Raw genomic sequence first — 16,043 nt, 5'->3', positions numbered from 1 at the left:
CAAGCGGCGCAAGAACGGTGGTGATGCGACGGTTGCGAGGTGTGACGGCAAAGGTCGTGGCTGCTGTGGTGAAGCGGCGCCGCGGTGGGTGGTTGATGTTGTGATGACTGTTGAGACGCGGTTGGCGGTGGTAATCATGGCGGTTGGTCCAAAATAAAGATAGTAAAAGAAAAACGGCTATCCTGAAGAGTCGCAGCACGCATAAATGACATGTATTCCCACTAGACAATGGGTTTGGGCCTAACTACACATATACTTACCGAGATATCTCACCTAAGGGACCTGAATGGTGGTTTGCGAATTTGGTCAACCACAACACTACCCCCTCCCCTTTTTACAGACTCGTCCCGAGTCGTCAAATTTTCGTGTGCCATCATGTGTAGTTTTCCCCTAGTACATTTTACCTACGGATCCCTGAGTGCGACATTCATGGTATTCGTGTCCCCAAAATAAATAACCTGAGGGCTGCGTAACTACCTAAACAAACTCACTCACACGGACGACTTAAATAAAATTGCCGGCGCTAGGACAGACATGCCGGGGGCGCACTCATATTTACAGTACATCTTAACCTTAACTTACAAATTTTACACTAAACCATGGCCCAGGATCAATGAACTCTGCAAAAAGAAAGCAGTTTGCAGGGAGCCAGGCTGCTCGCATGCAGTCTCTGGCTCAAAACAATGCAGGTGACAGGGAACGTGGCTGGCTGCTCACACGCAGTCCAAGGCCTTCCCTTTTTGAACTGAACGCAGTGAACCACAACGGTGCATGGGCTGCACAAACGCAGTCTCCGTGCCAGCTCAAGTGGCACACGCAATGAGCACAACGAATGGATGGATGAATGGTTTGAACTGAACTCAGTGAACCACAACGGTGCACGGGCTGCACAAATGCAGTCTCCGTGCCAGCTCAAGTGGCACACGCAATGAACACAACGAATGGATGGATGAACACAAACACGGTGCACGGGCCGCCACTGCAGGCCCGTGTTGTAGCTGCCAACAGGGCAGTTCTCGCAGCTTGCAAACTGTTGCCTTGCGGATCCTGGCGCACATGGAAATGAACAGGGGGGGGGGGGCAAAGCAAAATTGAACGGGGCTGGTGAACGTGGGCAGTGGGCATGGCATGGCAAAGGCAGCAGGCAAACACAGCCCGCAGAAGAAGGCCGCTGCAGGCAAACACAGCCGGCAGATGAACTGGCCGGCACAGGCCTTGCAGAAAAACACAGCCAGCAGATGACGTGGCCGGCCCAGGCCTTGAAGCAAAACACGGCCAGCCGATGAAGTTGGCCGGCACAGGCCTTGCAGCAAAACGACAGCTGCCGATGAAGTTGGCCGGCCTCTGCCGTTCAGTGGAGGTTGGTGGAGGGAGTGCGGTGGTGCTGGCCACTTGGAAGGCGGGCTCGGACCTACCTACCTGTCTCCCTCCCACCTATCGCCTTTGCCTGTCACTGTACATACCCACCCCCTTAATTTGTCAAACCCCAATTTAGCCCCAACTTATTTTTTTTATTTTTTACTTCCCCACTATAAATCGTCCCCTAACCCCCTTTATCGTCTTTGTTCGGCTAACCTATCCTGTCACCTAGCCTACTCCCAACCCCTACGTTCCCTTCCCGGAGGGGAATAAAGGAGAGCTAACGTCCTGTGTCGAGGCCCAATTCAAGCCTCAGAATGGCCTCCCCAGAGTTCGGCGATCTTAACACCAAGTGGGTCCAGCGGCCCACAACGACAGCGAGGGGATGGATGGTGCGGAGGGGTACATCTCCTAATCTACCCTAACCATTTAACTGTTAAACTACCCCGGGGCTTTCAACAAGCGCCTCTCGCTTAAACTATTGGTTCTAACAACCCAGATTCCCGTCGCCTGTGTTGGTGTCCTCACAATTTCGGGCCTCGCCCCCCAATTTTCTCTCCGTGCCCTCACACGGTCTCCTGGCTGGGACACGTGGCTCCCTTTGGCAGGCACGACCCTCTGCCGAATCTGCCGCTATGGCACCCCCGGGCACTACACTGCCTCCGAGCCTACCAGCTCCCTGACACCGGGGAGTGCCCCCCATGGCACCTCCCCTGAAACGCACACGTGGCAGGCTGGCTTCCCGGGCCCCTTTCTGAGGGTCACCCATGCCCACAACACTGCCCACGCGGCTAATGGCGCCCCGGGCCCCCGCACCAAGCAGGCGCACCCGTGCCCACTACTCTATCCCGGCCCCCCCATGGGCCCATGGCCTACCGCGGCCGACTAGCCTGGTGCCCGGGGTACCCACTCAGCGATACTCACCTTTCACAGCCACGCTCCCAAGCCCGTCAACAGGGCTCCTGCACCCCTCCAAATGGGTCTCGAGCCTACTTTCCCACCAACAACAAAACGACCTCCATTTTTCAATTTAACTAACCCAGCTAACTTACTTTATACTGACCCCGGGGTCCCTTGGGCGGGAGTCACTCCTCCCCCCAATCACTCATCGCACCATGCATTCCCCATTCGCTCCACTCACACAGACCCGCTGGCCTCACTCACTCAACATGTACACGTACTCACCTCACAACTCTTCAACACACACACCGCTGAACTCTGCCATCCTTCTAACTACCTCCCCTAACTAACTCGTGCTCCCACGTCGTCCCTTAAACTATAGCACGTTCCATTTAACCTACGTAGCTAAGCTACGTCCCCTCTACACATTCACAAGTCTGTCACTGTCTTCAAAATAATCCCATACTCCATTTTCCCAACCTAAAGCTCACTAAATCCCTCTAACTAATCCATTCCACGGACTCCATGAGGACTTACCCCTGCCCCATGAAGTCGGTCTAACTAAGCTAACCCTTCCCCCTAACTAGTTTCCATCCTGTGCCCCGGTAAGGGGGTCTTCCACCCCTTGCCCAGGAATCCTGTGCACCCGAAAGTGAGGCTTGCTTCTTTTTTTTTGTTTTTTTTTTCCCATGCGCAGCACCAGCACGGCAACTCGCGCACTTTGCACCTGCCCGTGACGTCATGCAGCTGCACGTGTTCCTCGTCCCTCCTTGGACGGTACCATTCGGCAGAGATACCCCTCCTGCCGGATTCCAACCCCACGTGCAGCCATGACGTCACCGTGCGCATAAAAAAAACACAAGCCCCACGTCTCGAGGGGTTCCCCACGCGAACACATGTGCTTTGCCCGTTGGAGCTTAACACACACGATCGCGTGGAGAACCCGTCCGGTCCAAATCCATAATCCTGCCTAAACTTTGTCCGTCCGCGGGATCGGCAAATCCACCGCTGGCGTTTCCGGACCGGGACTTCATTCCCGCAAGCGAGCACGTGGTGGTCTCGTGCGTTGCACAGCACGGACCTCGTGCTCCCTGCTGGGTGAACCCGGCACGGTCCCCGAAACAACTACAGCCGCTACTCGGCTTTCGTTTCTCCCATGTCGCCGTCGTCGCCATTCGACCCACGCACACCTGCGTGTTACGACGCACACACTCCACTCCATTATATTCACACCGGGAGACGCGGCTGCGTGCTCCCGCATGCCGACCGACATCTCCCTCACATACCGCTCTCTCACACACACGGTGTGAGATGAGTGCGGGGGCACTCACCCGCGGTGCCTCATCCACACACCGTGCCCCACTCATACACGCGGGGGCACTCAACCGCGGTGCCTCATCCACTTGCGGTGCCCCTTTTACACACGGCGTGCTGGGAAGCACGCACTCCGGCACCATCGCCACCACACCACTCACACACGGGGTCGCTTCCACACACGGGGACGCACTCACACCTTGCTCCACACACACAGGGACAACCACACTGGGGATTCGTGTCCCCACAAGGGTCTCCGGGGCCTCTATACCCCCCAAGCTCTCCGTGCACCCGTTCACAGCACTCCTCCCCTCAACCTCGCAAAGCACGACCGAACTCACCTGGTCGTGACTCGCCTCAAGGGGGCATACTCGCTCCCCTCGTTCCTGGAGGAGGCCATCCAGGTGCTCGCACTGGGTCCCTACCCAGTCGGCAAGCTCACCCCCATTATCCTCCACTGCCTCCGTGTGTGTGTGTGCGTCACTTACCCCGTCTTCATCGTGTAGTCTTTCCTCTATTTTTTCTGTCTCCCGTGTCTCTGCCAACTCGGTCACCTCTTCACCCTTTACCTCCCTTGTCTCAACTATTATTATTTCCTTTGTCACGGCCTTCATGCCCGCCTGCAGGCATCGGCCCATGTTCTGCGTCTCACCCCGGAGCTTTTTCATTTCTTTTTTCATTTCGTTTTTCATTTCATTTGTATTTGTATCCATCTTTGCTGTCATTGCCGCCAGCATGGCGCAAAGCTGGGCCATGTCGGGTGCGCTTGTGTGAGCCGTTTCGGCAAGGGTCGGCGGGTTTTGGTGGAGAGGGGGAGGGGAGGTGTCATACACCGCGGCCGCTGCCGCACCCATTTCGGGCTCTGGGTTCAGTTGGGCGAGTCCGTGTTCCTGCACGGGGATTTCATCCTGAGCCATGGATTCTACATATTCTACATCCATTTCTAATACCCCCGGCTCCCGCTCACCTTGAGACGCCATCTTGCTTCTCGTGAAGGGTTAATTTCGCTCGCTCGTAATTTGGAGGGAATCGGGGGTCGCTTCTCTCACCCCTGGACCGATTCCCGTGAATTTAGCTGGAGACAGGAGAGCCCGTTTTCCTGTTCTCCGATACCAGTGCCGCGAGGAGGGCGATGGATTTGTATCGCACGACCTGACACCAGTGTTCCGGATTCGCGCCCGCCGACGTGCTGACGGCCACGTTACTCGAATCGCGGCACGTCGCCCACCGGACGGACAATCCAGTCGTGACCCTCTCGGACTAACGCCGGGAACCAGTCACGGGTGGACCTTTCGGTCTCACCGCGATCGAGCCAATCGGCCCCCGCGTGGGATAGGGTTGCTCGCCAAATTCGACCTACCTAAGTACCCACACGGAGGGTAGACCGGGCGATCGCACCTCGCCGCAGGTCGACTTCGGACACGGGCCACTTAAGCGACCCGTTCCGTACTATCGGGATAACCGAGCGGTGTTATCGTCGGCCTCGACGGTTCGATTAATTATCGGGCGTATTCAGCCCACTACCAACCCTTTACGTGAAGCAAGATGAGGATTCAATGAGAGAAATGACGAAGCGAAGCGGGAAACAGTTCAACATAAAGCACATTTATTCGCGATGAACGGAAAGCACACATATACAATTCCACCAAAAGCACATACAAAAGAAGACAAAAAGCAAATGCGACAATGCAGATCTAATACCGATTACGCGAGCACACGGCAACACTTATACAATTTTACTTCACAGACGGCGCCGACAACACACATTCCCAAAGCAAAAGAAAAGAGAACCACCCTCCAGGATGAGGGGGTAGGCGGGCCTGGGGCCGAGACCGTGTCGGGCCTACCCGTCTGGTGATGAGACGTGGAGCGGCGGTGGTGCCTCAACTCCGCGGGCCTCGCGGACAGTGTCTGGTAGGGGGTGGGAAGGGGGCCCCCTTTGTCGCACTATCTCAGCGCGGGGGGAAACAGGAGGGGGTTGCTGATGCTCGGGGAAAGGAGGATTTTTACTCTGTCTCGGGTCCCGCGACGAGCGTCTCCACCTCGACCAGGTCGCGCCGTCGGCCTCCCTGGTGTGCAGCTCCCGGCACCGACGCGAGCACCCCCTCGTCTGCCTTCGCCGCCGCCGCCTCTCCACAGCTCCGTCCTCTTCGCTCCGACTCCAACTCCGAACTCTTCCTCCTGCGAACTTCCCAACTGCACTCAACTCCAACGCACACGACGACACTTTTCTGACGAACGCAGCCGCTTATATAAGCCCCGTGGCTTCGCCTTTGACCCCCTGCCTTCGACCTTTCACCTCGCTCCCCATTGGCCCGAGAAAAAGTGGGCGTGAATGCTTTTTGATCCATGATTTTGCATATAGCGACCGCCCTCCAACGCCCTGGAGGCGGGGCCAAATCGCCCCTCGCTCACCGATTGGACGGAACAAAAGTGGGCGTGAGTCGTTTTTGATCCATTTTTGGAGCGGAAAGTCCGTGGTTTTGTACACGCTGTTCGGCGCGCGCCCTGCACGAGTCCAATACCGGTACCCACAAGCGGCGCAAGAACGGTGGCGATGCGACGGTTGCGAGGTGTGACAGCAAAGGTCGTGGCTGCTGTGGTGAAGCGGCGCCGCGGTGGGTGGTTGATGTTGTGATGACTGTTGAGACGCGGTTGGCGGTGGTAATCATGGCGGTTGGTCCAAAATAAAGATAGTAAAAGAAAAACGGCTATCCTGAAGAGTCGCAGCACGCATAAATGACATGTATTCCCACTAGACAACGGGTTTGGGCCTAACTACACATATACTTACCGAGATATCTCACCTAAGGGACCTGAATGGTGGTTTGCGAATTTGGTCAACCACAACAATATATATATATATATATATATATATATATATATATATATATATATATATATATATATATATATATATATATATATATTGCATATTTCATTCCATAACAATTCTCATTTCTGTTGAATTTCCTTCTGTTCTGGTTCCACATCCGACCCCCCTCATCCGTTCTCCAAACTGAATCTACATTAAATATATACATTTCTTTAAAAACCGTTGTAATATATATATATATATATATATATATATATATATATATATATATATATATATATATATATATATATATATATATATATATATATATATATATATATATATATATGGACCCACCCACATCTCTCACCTGTGAATGGAGGGAATAGCCAATCAGCTCTCACCTTATCAACTACACCCACTTGGCACACGTTCTTCAAATTTCAATGGTGATGCGCGGTTCGATAACGGAGGTAGGAAGGCAAAATAAGTTATATGATCACGATGAGTAAAACATGTTTTCAGTTGTTACGAAGTAATGAATCGCCACATGGCAGGAAAGCCGAGAGGTACGCAAACTCGCTCTGTGTAGCCTGGGTTCAAATTCAGACCCAGCTATAAACTGTTTCCCAGGCATGGTGATTCAAGAAGACCGACAAAAGGTATGTGGGTGGGTCTTTCCTTATTTATTTATTTATTGACTTCTTTTGACGTTTGCACGTGGTACATGTTTGGGAGCCTCATTGGTATGCATTGCTGTCGAAACTATCGCTGATGATTCGTCAATAAGTGATGAAACCGCTCCAGTAGTTGAGGGTGTGTGTAGCATTGGGATTCTCATTTGTGTACTTGTGTGAACGTCTATATTGTTGTGGAGGAACTCTGGGAAGGGTTCGAAACAGCATTAGCACTTACCTTTTGTCGGTCTTCTTGGGTTGCTTTGTGCAGCTACTTCAGCTGGAGGAGTGTGGGAGGGGTCAATCATTTATATAATTCTCGCCACCTGGGTGTATTCGATTAGATGAGAGCTCATTGGCTATTCCTGCCATTCACAGGTGAGAGATGTGGGTGGGTCTTTCCATATATAGAATATATATACATATATATATATATCTTCTTCTTCAAAATAATTATTTTTCTGAGGTTTTTGTTTGCTCGTCCACACATCTCATCTTCACCCCTCACCCCCGCTCATACATTGCATCGTTTCTCTGTGCATTTAACAACCATTCAAATCTCCCATCCCATAATTTTTATCTCCATCTGTCAAAGTTGGGAATGTGGAATCAGGAAAAGCATCCACCCCCACACCACCCCCTGGGAGGAGGATTTGTGATGGAAGGAGAGGTTTGTCTGCAGCAGAGCAAAAGAATGAAAGATTGGTAAAGAAAGCAAAATAACCTACCTAAAGCCCACACAATGCATATGACTCATAAGGCAAGGGCTATCTAAAACAAATACTAATGAAATAACTCCGAAATACCATCCAAAAGATGGCACACACATATTGATGAATCACCATGCCTGGGAAACAGTTTATCGCTGGGTCTGAATTTGAACCCAGGCTACACAGAGCGAGTTTGCGTACCTCTCGGCTTTCCTGCCATGTGGCGATTCATTACTTCGTAACAACTGAAAACATGTTTTACTCATCGTGATCATATAACTTATTTTGCCTTCCTACCTCCGTTATCGAACCGCGCATCACCATTGAAATTTGAAGAACGTGTGCCAAGTGGCTTCACCAAGCACTCCACGAAACGGTTGAACAAACTTTTAGAAACGAAACATTTAATTTGTATTTGTATTTATTTATGCCGAAGTGATGGGTCATATATTGGAAGATCGTACAAAAAGGGGAAACATTGTGGAAAATAAAATTTCACATTTTAAGTGAGCCAGCCACCGCCATTTGCACTGCAGAACAACACGTGGCCAACACAGGCGAGTGGCACTGAACTCTGTTTAATTCGATTGATATAAAGTATTCAGTGACAGTGCGAATATTGTAGAGTGCTCACGAAGTGGCTTAAGCACTCAAAGGAGCACTCCAATGAAACGGTTGATAAGGTACGGCTGTCTTGGCAAGCAATGATCCGTCATATTAAACACCTCCTGGAGATGCCCAACTAATGTCGAAATTGGACAAATGAACACTTTTTTTAATCAGTTGGAACTGCTGCTAAGTTCAATTCTGGAGCTTAAATTTTGTAATTCTGCTTAGTTTAAGCGATTCTAAAGGTTATGGCAGGTGTGGAAATGAAATAAAGCCACGAACGCTGGCGTCTTCGGACATTTATATGCATTGCAATGTACCAAGTGATTCGTAGCTACGATGAACAGACATTCGATAATATGAGTGAGGAAAGTGAAAAAATAAACTTTATCGTTAAGAAATCGTTGCGGCCTGTTCCAAGTCAAGGCATGGTTGAGCAGGCCAAAACACATGGTGACTTCAGACCCCAGCGAGGTAACACAGACTATGTCTTAACATCCCAGAGAGCGAGGTGGCCGAGGATGCGCCTGATAAAGGATATAATTAATTAAGGCCGTTAATCATCTTCAAAAGGGGTGTTTTAATTAACACAAACACTCAATTTTCTCTCTAGCACTCCCTTGGAGTTCCCTTTGTATGCACGCAAAGTTTCAGGCTGCTAGGTTTCGTGGTTTTGGAGGAATGGAGGAGACACACACACACACACACACACACACACACACACACACACATTGACATTTATCAGTGTAGATACTCATTTTGTGATTCTACTAATTACCTGCACCACCTGATGTTTTCACCCCTGCCTGTCCGTTTGTTTGTGAGCAGGATATCTCAAATGGTTGTGGACGGATTCTGGCGAAATTTGGAGGACCATTTGGGTGTTTGACAAGGACGAATTGATTCGATTTGGGGGAAGATCCGGATCCAGATGCGAGAGTTGTTTGTTTTTTTCCAGTGATTTTTTCACCGTTGAAGCATGGGGCCAAAAACGAGATGTAGATGGATTAACTCGGTGGATTGGTTGGGTAGCTGACAAGAACAATACGATTATGTTTTGGTGCGTGACAATGGTTGTATTGTTGTTTTTTGTTTTTTTAATTTGTGGAAAAAGTAAACTTGAACTTGAACCATGAAACCAGAGCGGACACTCTAACCATCTGGTATGTTGTTCATACAAACTTGCAAATTCTCACTACCTACAGTATGAGATGTGCAACTGTAGTGGTGTAGAATGCGAGTGTTGGGCTGTGATTGGGATACTGCCGGGGAGTGATGGTGAAAGCATTATATTATTAAGAATAGAAAGGAGTATTGGATGGGTAAACTCTTTCCATCGATGAAGAAGGCACGAGTCGTAATGACATGTCGTGGAGCATGCAACTGAGCTTTGAAAGATTTGCCAAAATTAACAATGGGACATTTGAGGCCACCTCTGTCCTTGGAACTGTGTCTCGGCCCTCGTTGGCTGAGGCCAAGATGGAAACAGAATCTGTAACAATATTTACTGGGCTTCTTGTCATGAGGTTCTACATACATCATTTGGTCTGTGACAGTTTTACTGATCGTCGTGAACCTTGTTCAGTCAGAGTTTCTGGAACAGCACTGCAGATGAGTCGGCGTCGAAGGGATAAACAATGTATTCTTTTTTTAAATTCCAAGGATTGAGGCCCTGCCGAGTGGACATCAATGGCCTAATGAGCCTTGGCAGCCACACCAAACCTTAAATAACGTTGATGATCGCTCATTCACACATTTCAGAATCCACATGGAGTCGGTCATTGGTGTCACGTCACACACAAGGACGGACAAGTTACTTTATCGCAGGAGAAAGCCATTCGGCTCATCATGCCTGCACGACACCAATCCCAGCGTCATCACCTATCCGCGCACAAGCTACCCCCAAGTCCTGCCAACATCCCCGTACCTTTCTATCTACAAAGCATCCAGGCATCACCTCCACTACCACTACCTTTCTGGAGAGATCTTTCCATGCATTATAACCACTCTCCAACTGAAAGACCCCTGCACGTCTTAAACAGACTCCACAAACTGTCCTAACTTTTGTCTTCCTCAGCCTCAAGATTTGTCCCCTGGTCCTCACATTATCCACTCTGCTGAAAAAACTCCACCGCACCTGTATCTTGTTCGCACCCTTCATTGCCTTAAACATCTCTATCTTATCCCCTGGTAACCACCTCCTTTCTAATGTATAAAGTGCTGTCTCCTTCATCCACTCCTCATAGCATCATCCAGCTGACCTTGGAATCAATCCAGTAGCTCTCCACTGAACCCTTTCAATGATCGTTACTATCGACCTCGAGGGTACAGTATGTGTTGCTTGTTGCAGCATGTAGTTGAGACTAGGTCACAGGTAATTATGTGCTTGAACAATTTAAATTTCAAAAAAAGTTTTAAAAATATGTAAAAAAACACGAATTGTGACCAACAGCAGACATTTGTGTTATTGCCCGACACCTAGCGGTATGTTTGTCAATTGCTTGTCCTCATGATCTTTCATATCCCGGCCGAGCAGATGTCCTTTGTATTGACCAAGTATATTTATAAGTCATTGCCATCGACTAATTCAATCAGCTTCAAGCTTTGAGCACTCACACTGTGATTGTTTTAAACCTACTCAGACCCGATGACCCGTCCTTAAGACCCGATGAAAGGTGCACGATGAAGTGAATGTGTATAGTCAGTGTGGTCCACCATCCATGCCATGTCTGTTACTCTCATACAGCCCCCCCCCCACTATTGAAGTTATAATTCCATCGATTTATACAGTATAATTCTTGTGGGCCCATAAATTCACTTCCGTACGCTGCTTCGTCACAATCACCCACCGGAAACAATACAAAATATATGAACCTCCGTCTACAATGAGGTTTTTTTCTTCTTCTTCTTCTTCTTCTAAATCCTTCAATAGCTAGAAGGGCAATCGGTGGGGCGCATACCCTGGAGGGGAGGACCAAGAGTTCGGGTGGGGGTGCAGAGAGTTAGTTGAAGATCCTGAGAAAATATTGGGAATTCTTTTGGAAGTTATTGACGATGGTAATGCCCTATCACAGCTCCAAGAGCAGTTTTTCGCATACCGCCAAGGTGATAACGAAGACCTTCTGACGTGTTCTCTTTCGCTGGTCGACATCTATGATAGGATTGCCTGCATAGATGCCTCCTTTAAAAGTAGCAGAGAAAGGACACAAAAGGGACGATTAGCTGGTGCTGTAAGAGATGAAAACCTGCAGAGAGAAAATTGCCATCTTAACATGGAATCCTCTGAATTGAGTGACCTTGACACTCGAGATAGAGCCCGGCAGTGGTTAGACGTCAGTCAGAAACTACAAGTCAAGACAAGCACAGTGAAAGTCATGGTTCAAGAAAGAGCCAGTGACGAAAGTGAACTGCTGAAAGAAGTTGAGACAAGTTGAACAGCTTTCAGCCGAACAGCAGCAAATTGAGAAGCTACTGCAGAACTCACAGAGATCAGGTGGAGCTGGCCCACGATATAGATGGCCAACTGACCATATATGCAGGGACTGTCCACGTCAGGGAGAACGCGGATGGCAAGATGGAATTTCACTGGTAGACGCAACTGCACACCACACTCGTCGACTGACTATTCCCCATACTACCTCTTCTTTGGGTGGGAACCTAGACTGCTCGTTGACAACTTATTGGGACTGAATGAGGCACAGGAATATGACAATTTGCGATTGGGTCACCGATCATTACCGACGCTTGAAAGAACCTTTCAACCTGGCATCAGCGAAAACAGAAAAAAGGAATCGATGAGACGCAAAAGGTTGCATGATCGGCGTGCACAGGAGACCTTCTTACCTGTTGGTGCTCGTGTTTTTTAGAATCGAGTCATCAGGATCGTTGCAACATTCAGGATGTGTGCAGTCATATCTCGCATTGCATCAATGGACGACCGAATGCGGATGGTCATGTCTCCATTGTCGAACCCCTTTAGGGTAACACAATTTCAAAGACAGTACAGAGGACTGACATTCTCGACACCAGGGCCAGGGACATTGTCGATGACCTTCATCAAGATCCTCTGCCCATTCATACAGATGATGATGCTCCAGATCAACAACATTACAAGAGAATGCTGAGGTTGTTGACAAATCTTCAGAGGATGAGAGAGGATATGCACTCTTCATTCCTCCTAATGCAGATCCGTTAGTGGACAGAGATGCTAGTACGCCAAGTGACCAACCTACTGCATCTTACACCAGAGTGCACAAAGGACTTTGTACAATAGACACAGCAGGGGAGCAACCTACCACTTCAGCAGTGAATCCTGATGCTTTTATGCAAGTCGTCAATCAGTGCGAGTTAGGGACAGAAGAGCAGACTCCATCTCCTTGTCACACATGAACTCCTAACCTCATACAAAGATTTCATCCACAACCTGATGGAGTACTGCTCTCCCATCTGGGCTGGTGCTCCTGCCTCACACCTAGCTCACCTTCCCATTGTGGAAACCAAGGCTTTAAAGATCATTGGTATCTGCCACGATGAAGCTGAGTCTTTGGCTCTCTCACCGCAAGCAGGTCGGTGGTCTTTCTGTCTTCTACTGTCTCCTCTCTGCCTCCCCCCCAACCCCCCCACTCTGTCTGTGCTCTTTCCATCCTATATTTCTGCAGGGTGCTCAAGATCCACCACCACCCCCTTCTAATGAAACTGCCAAAATCAAGAATCACTGCTCACCTCCACTCACTTGTTCCTCTTTTTTTCCCACCTCTGGAACAAACTCCCACACTCTCTTCAATTCCACACTTCCCTTCAGGTCTTCAAAACAGCTGTTCACCACCATCTCTTATCTTCCTCCAACCAAAACCACGTGTTGCATGCCTGGAACAACATCGCCCGCAGGGCGGTTACTGTGTTAGTCTCCATAAAGCACCATTTACTCGTTTACGTCATGTAAGTGATAACATTTTACATTTTTAAGACCATAATTTCATGTGGGAAGGCCTTCTTGAAACTATTCTGGCAGTGGCAGGGATGACGAGAGTGGGAGAGACATGCACTTGATGGAAGGGTGTAAGTGTAAGATTTCAAACTCAGGAGGCACAAACAATACAAGCCACAAGCATTTCCCCTTTTTTCCCTCATTTGACATCTTTCCACAAACAATCACTATCTGCATTGACTAACAATGTTGATGAATTTTATGTTTGTCGGGTTATGGCACACGTTCTTTTAGGTCAGAGTGTACGACATGTGCAGTAAGTCAACGACACTTGTTACATTCGAGTTTTTATAATCTCCTGATAATTCGAGGTTGTTTTGCACACACACACCTCGCAGTTTAATCACCTCATTTGTTCAAGCCCCTGCACGTAATCGGGAATTGCAACAGCACTCAAACCAGTGGCCTTCGAAGGCATCAGACGCACGACGACGCACTGTTAAAGTGGCTTGCAGACATTCCTGGTGTATCATGCTTTATCTCCCAGCAGTCATGGTAAACGCCTTCGAGCATTCAGAATTGGCACATCTTTACCCAGGACACGCGTAGCGAAAAGTGGGCATGAGCAATTACTACTACTATGTCGACTCAGGCCTAAAGGGCCAGCATGAGCAATTACTACCACTATGTCGACTCAGGCCTAAGGGGCCAGCTTGAGCAATTACTACTACTATGTCGACTCAGGCCTAAAGGGCCAGCATGAGCAATTACTACCACTATGTCGACTCAGGCCTAAAGGGCCAGCATGAGCAATTACTACTACTATGTCGACTCAGGCCTAAAGGGCCAGCATGAGCAATTACTACCACTATGTCGACTCAGGCCTAAAGGGCCAGCATGAGCAATTACTACTACTATGTCGACTCAGGCCTAAAGGGCCAGCATGAGCAATTACTACTACTATGTCGACTCAGGCCTAAAGGGCCAGCATGAGCAATTACTACTACTATGTCGATTCAGGCCTAAAGGGCCAGCATGAGCAATTACTACTACTACGTCGACATAGGCCGAAACGGCCAGCATGAGCAATTACTACTACTATGTCGACTCAGGCCTAAAGGGCCAGCATGAGCAATTACTACTACTATGTCGACTCAGGCCTGAAGGGCCAGCATGAGCAACTACTACTACTATGTCGACTCAGGCCTAAAGGGCCAGCATGAGCAATTACTACTACTATGTCGACTCAGGCCAAAAGGGCCAGCACGAGCAATTACTACCACTATGTCGACTCAGGTCCAAAGGGCCAGCATGAGCAATTACTACTACTCTGTCGACTCAGGCCTAAAGGGCCAGCATGAGCAATTACTACTACTATGTCGACTCAGGCCTAAAGGGCCAGCATGAGCAATTACTACTACTATGTCGACTCAGGCCTAAAGAGCCAGCATGAGCAATTACTACTACTATGTCGACTCAGGCCTAAAGGGCCAGCATGAGCAATTACTACTACTCTGTCGACAGGCCGAAAGGGCCAGCATGAGCAATAACTGCTACGACTACGTAGACTCAGGCTTTAAGGGCCAGCTTGAGCAATTACTGCTACTACGTCGACTCAGGCCCAAAGGGCCAGCATGAGCAATTCCTACTACTACTACCACTACTACTACTACTACTACTACTACTACTACTACTACTACTACTACTACTACGTCAACTCAGGCCTAAAGGGCCAGCATGAGCAATTACTACTACTATGTCAACTCAGGCCCGAAGGGCCAGCATGAGCAATTGACTACCACTACGTCGACTCAGGCTAAAAGGGCCAGCACGAGCAATTACTACTACTATGTTGACTCAGGCCTAAAGGGCCACCATGAGCAATTACTACCACTACATCGACTCAGGCCTAAAGGGCCCGCATGAGCAATTACTACCACTACGTTGACTCAGGCCCAAAGGGCCAGCATGAGCAATTACTACCACTACGTCGACTCAGGCCTAAAGGGCCAGCATGAGCAATTACTACCACAATGTCGACTCAGGTCCAAAGGGCCAGCATGAGCAATTACTACGACTACGTTGACTCAGGCCCAAAGGGCCAGCATGAGCAATTACTAAAACTACGTCGACTCAAGCCTAAAGGGTGAGCACGAGCAATTACTACCACTATGTTGACTCAGGCCTAAAGGGCCAGCATGAGCAATTACTACCACTACGTCGACTCAGGCCTAAAGGGCCAGCACGAGCAATTACTACCACTATGTGGACTCAGGCCTAAAGGGCCAGCATGAGCAATTACTACCACTACGTCGACTCAGGCCTAAAGGGCCAGCACGAGCAATTACTACTACTATGTTGACTCAGGCCCAAAGGGCCAGCATGAGCAATTATTACCACTATGTGGACTCAGGCCTAAAGGGCCATCATGAGTAATTACTACCACTACGTCGACTCAGGCCTAAAGGGCCATCATGAGCAATTACTACAACTACGTTGACTCAGGCCCAAAGGGCCAGCATGAGCAATTACTACAACTACGTCGACTCAGGCCTAAAGGGTGAGCACGAGCAATTACTACCACTATGTTGACTCAGGCCTAAAGGGCCAGCATGAGCAATTACTACCACTACGTCGACTCAGGTCTAAAGGGCCAGCATGAGTAATTACTACCACTACATCAACTCAGGCCTAAAGGGTGAGCATGAACAATTACTACTACTATGTTG

The 16,043-nt window shown here is 49.2% G+C and overlaps 1 long non-coding RNA gene across 1 annotated transcript in view; it reads right to left on the bottom strand.

Annotated features, from left to right (window-relative positions):
• The window catches only part of LOC147010512 (uncharacterized), a 45,730-nt gene that overhangs the window by 16,297 nt on the left and 13,390 nt on the right, over nucleotides 1–16,043 (bottom strand). The window contains exon 2 of the long non-coding RNA XR_015052351.1: nucleotides 13,110–13,253. This is a non-coding gene — a long non-coding RNA (uncharacterized LOC147010512). The remainder of the gene's footprint in view (nucleotides 1–13,109; nucleotides 13,254–16,043) is intronic.

The sequence above is a fragment of the Eptatretus burgeri genome, chromosome 16 (assembly GCF_056783735.1).
Source record: "Eptatretus burgeri isolate ZD-2024b chromosome 16, Ebu_testis_v1, whole genome shotgun sequence".
NCBI classification, from domain to species: domain Eukaryota; kingdom Metazoa; phylum Chordata; class Myxini; order Myxiniformes; family Myxinidae; genus Eptatretus; species Eptatretus burgeri.
Note: the sequence above shows the minus strand (reverse complement) of the source record. Positions and strands in the feature narration are given on the sequence as shown.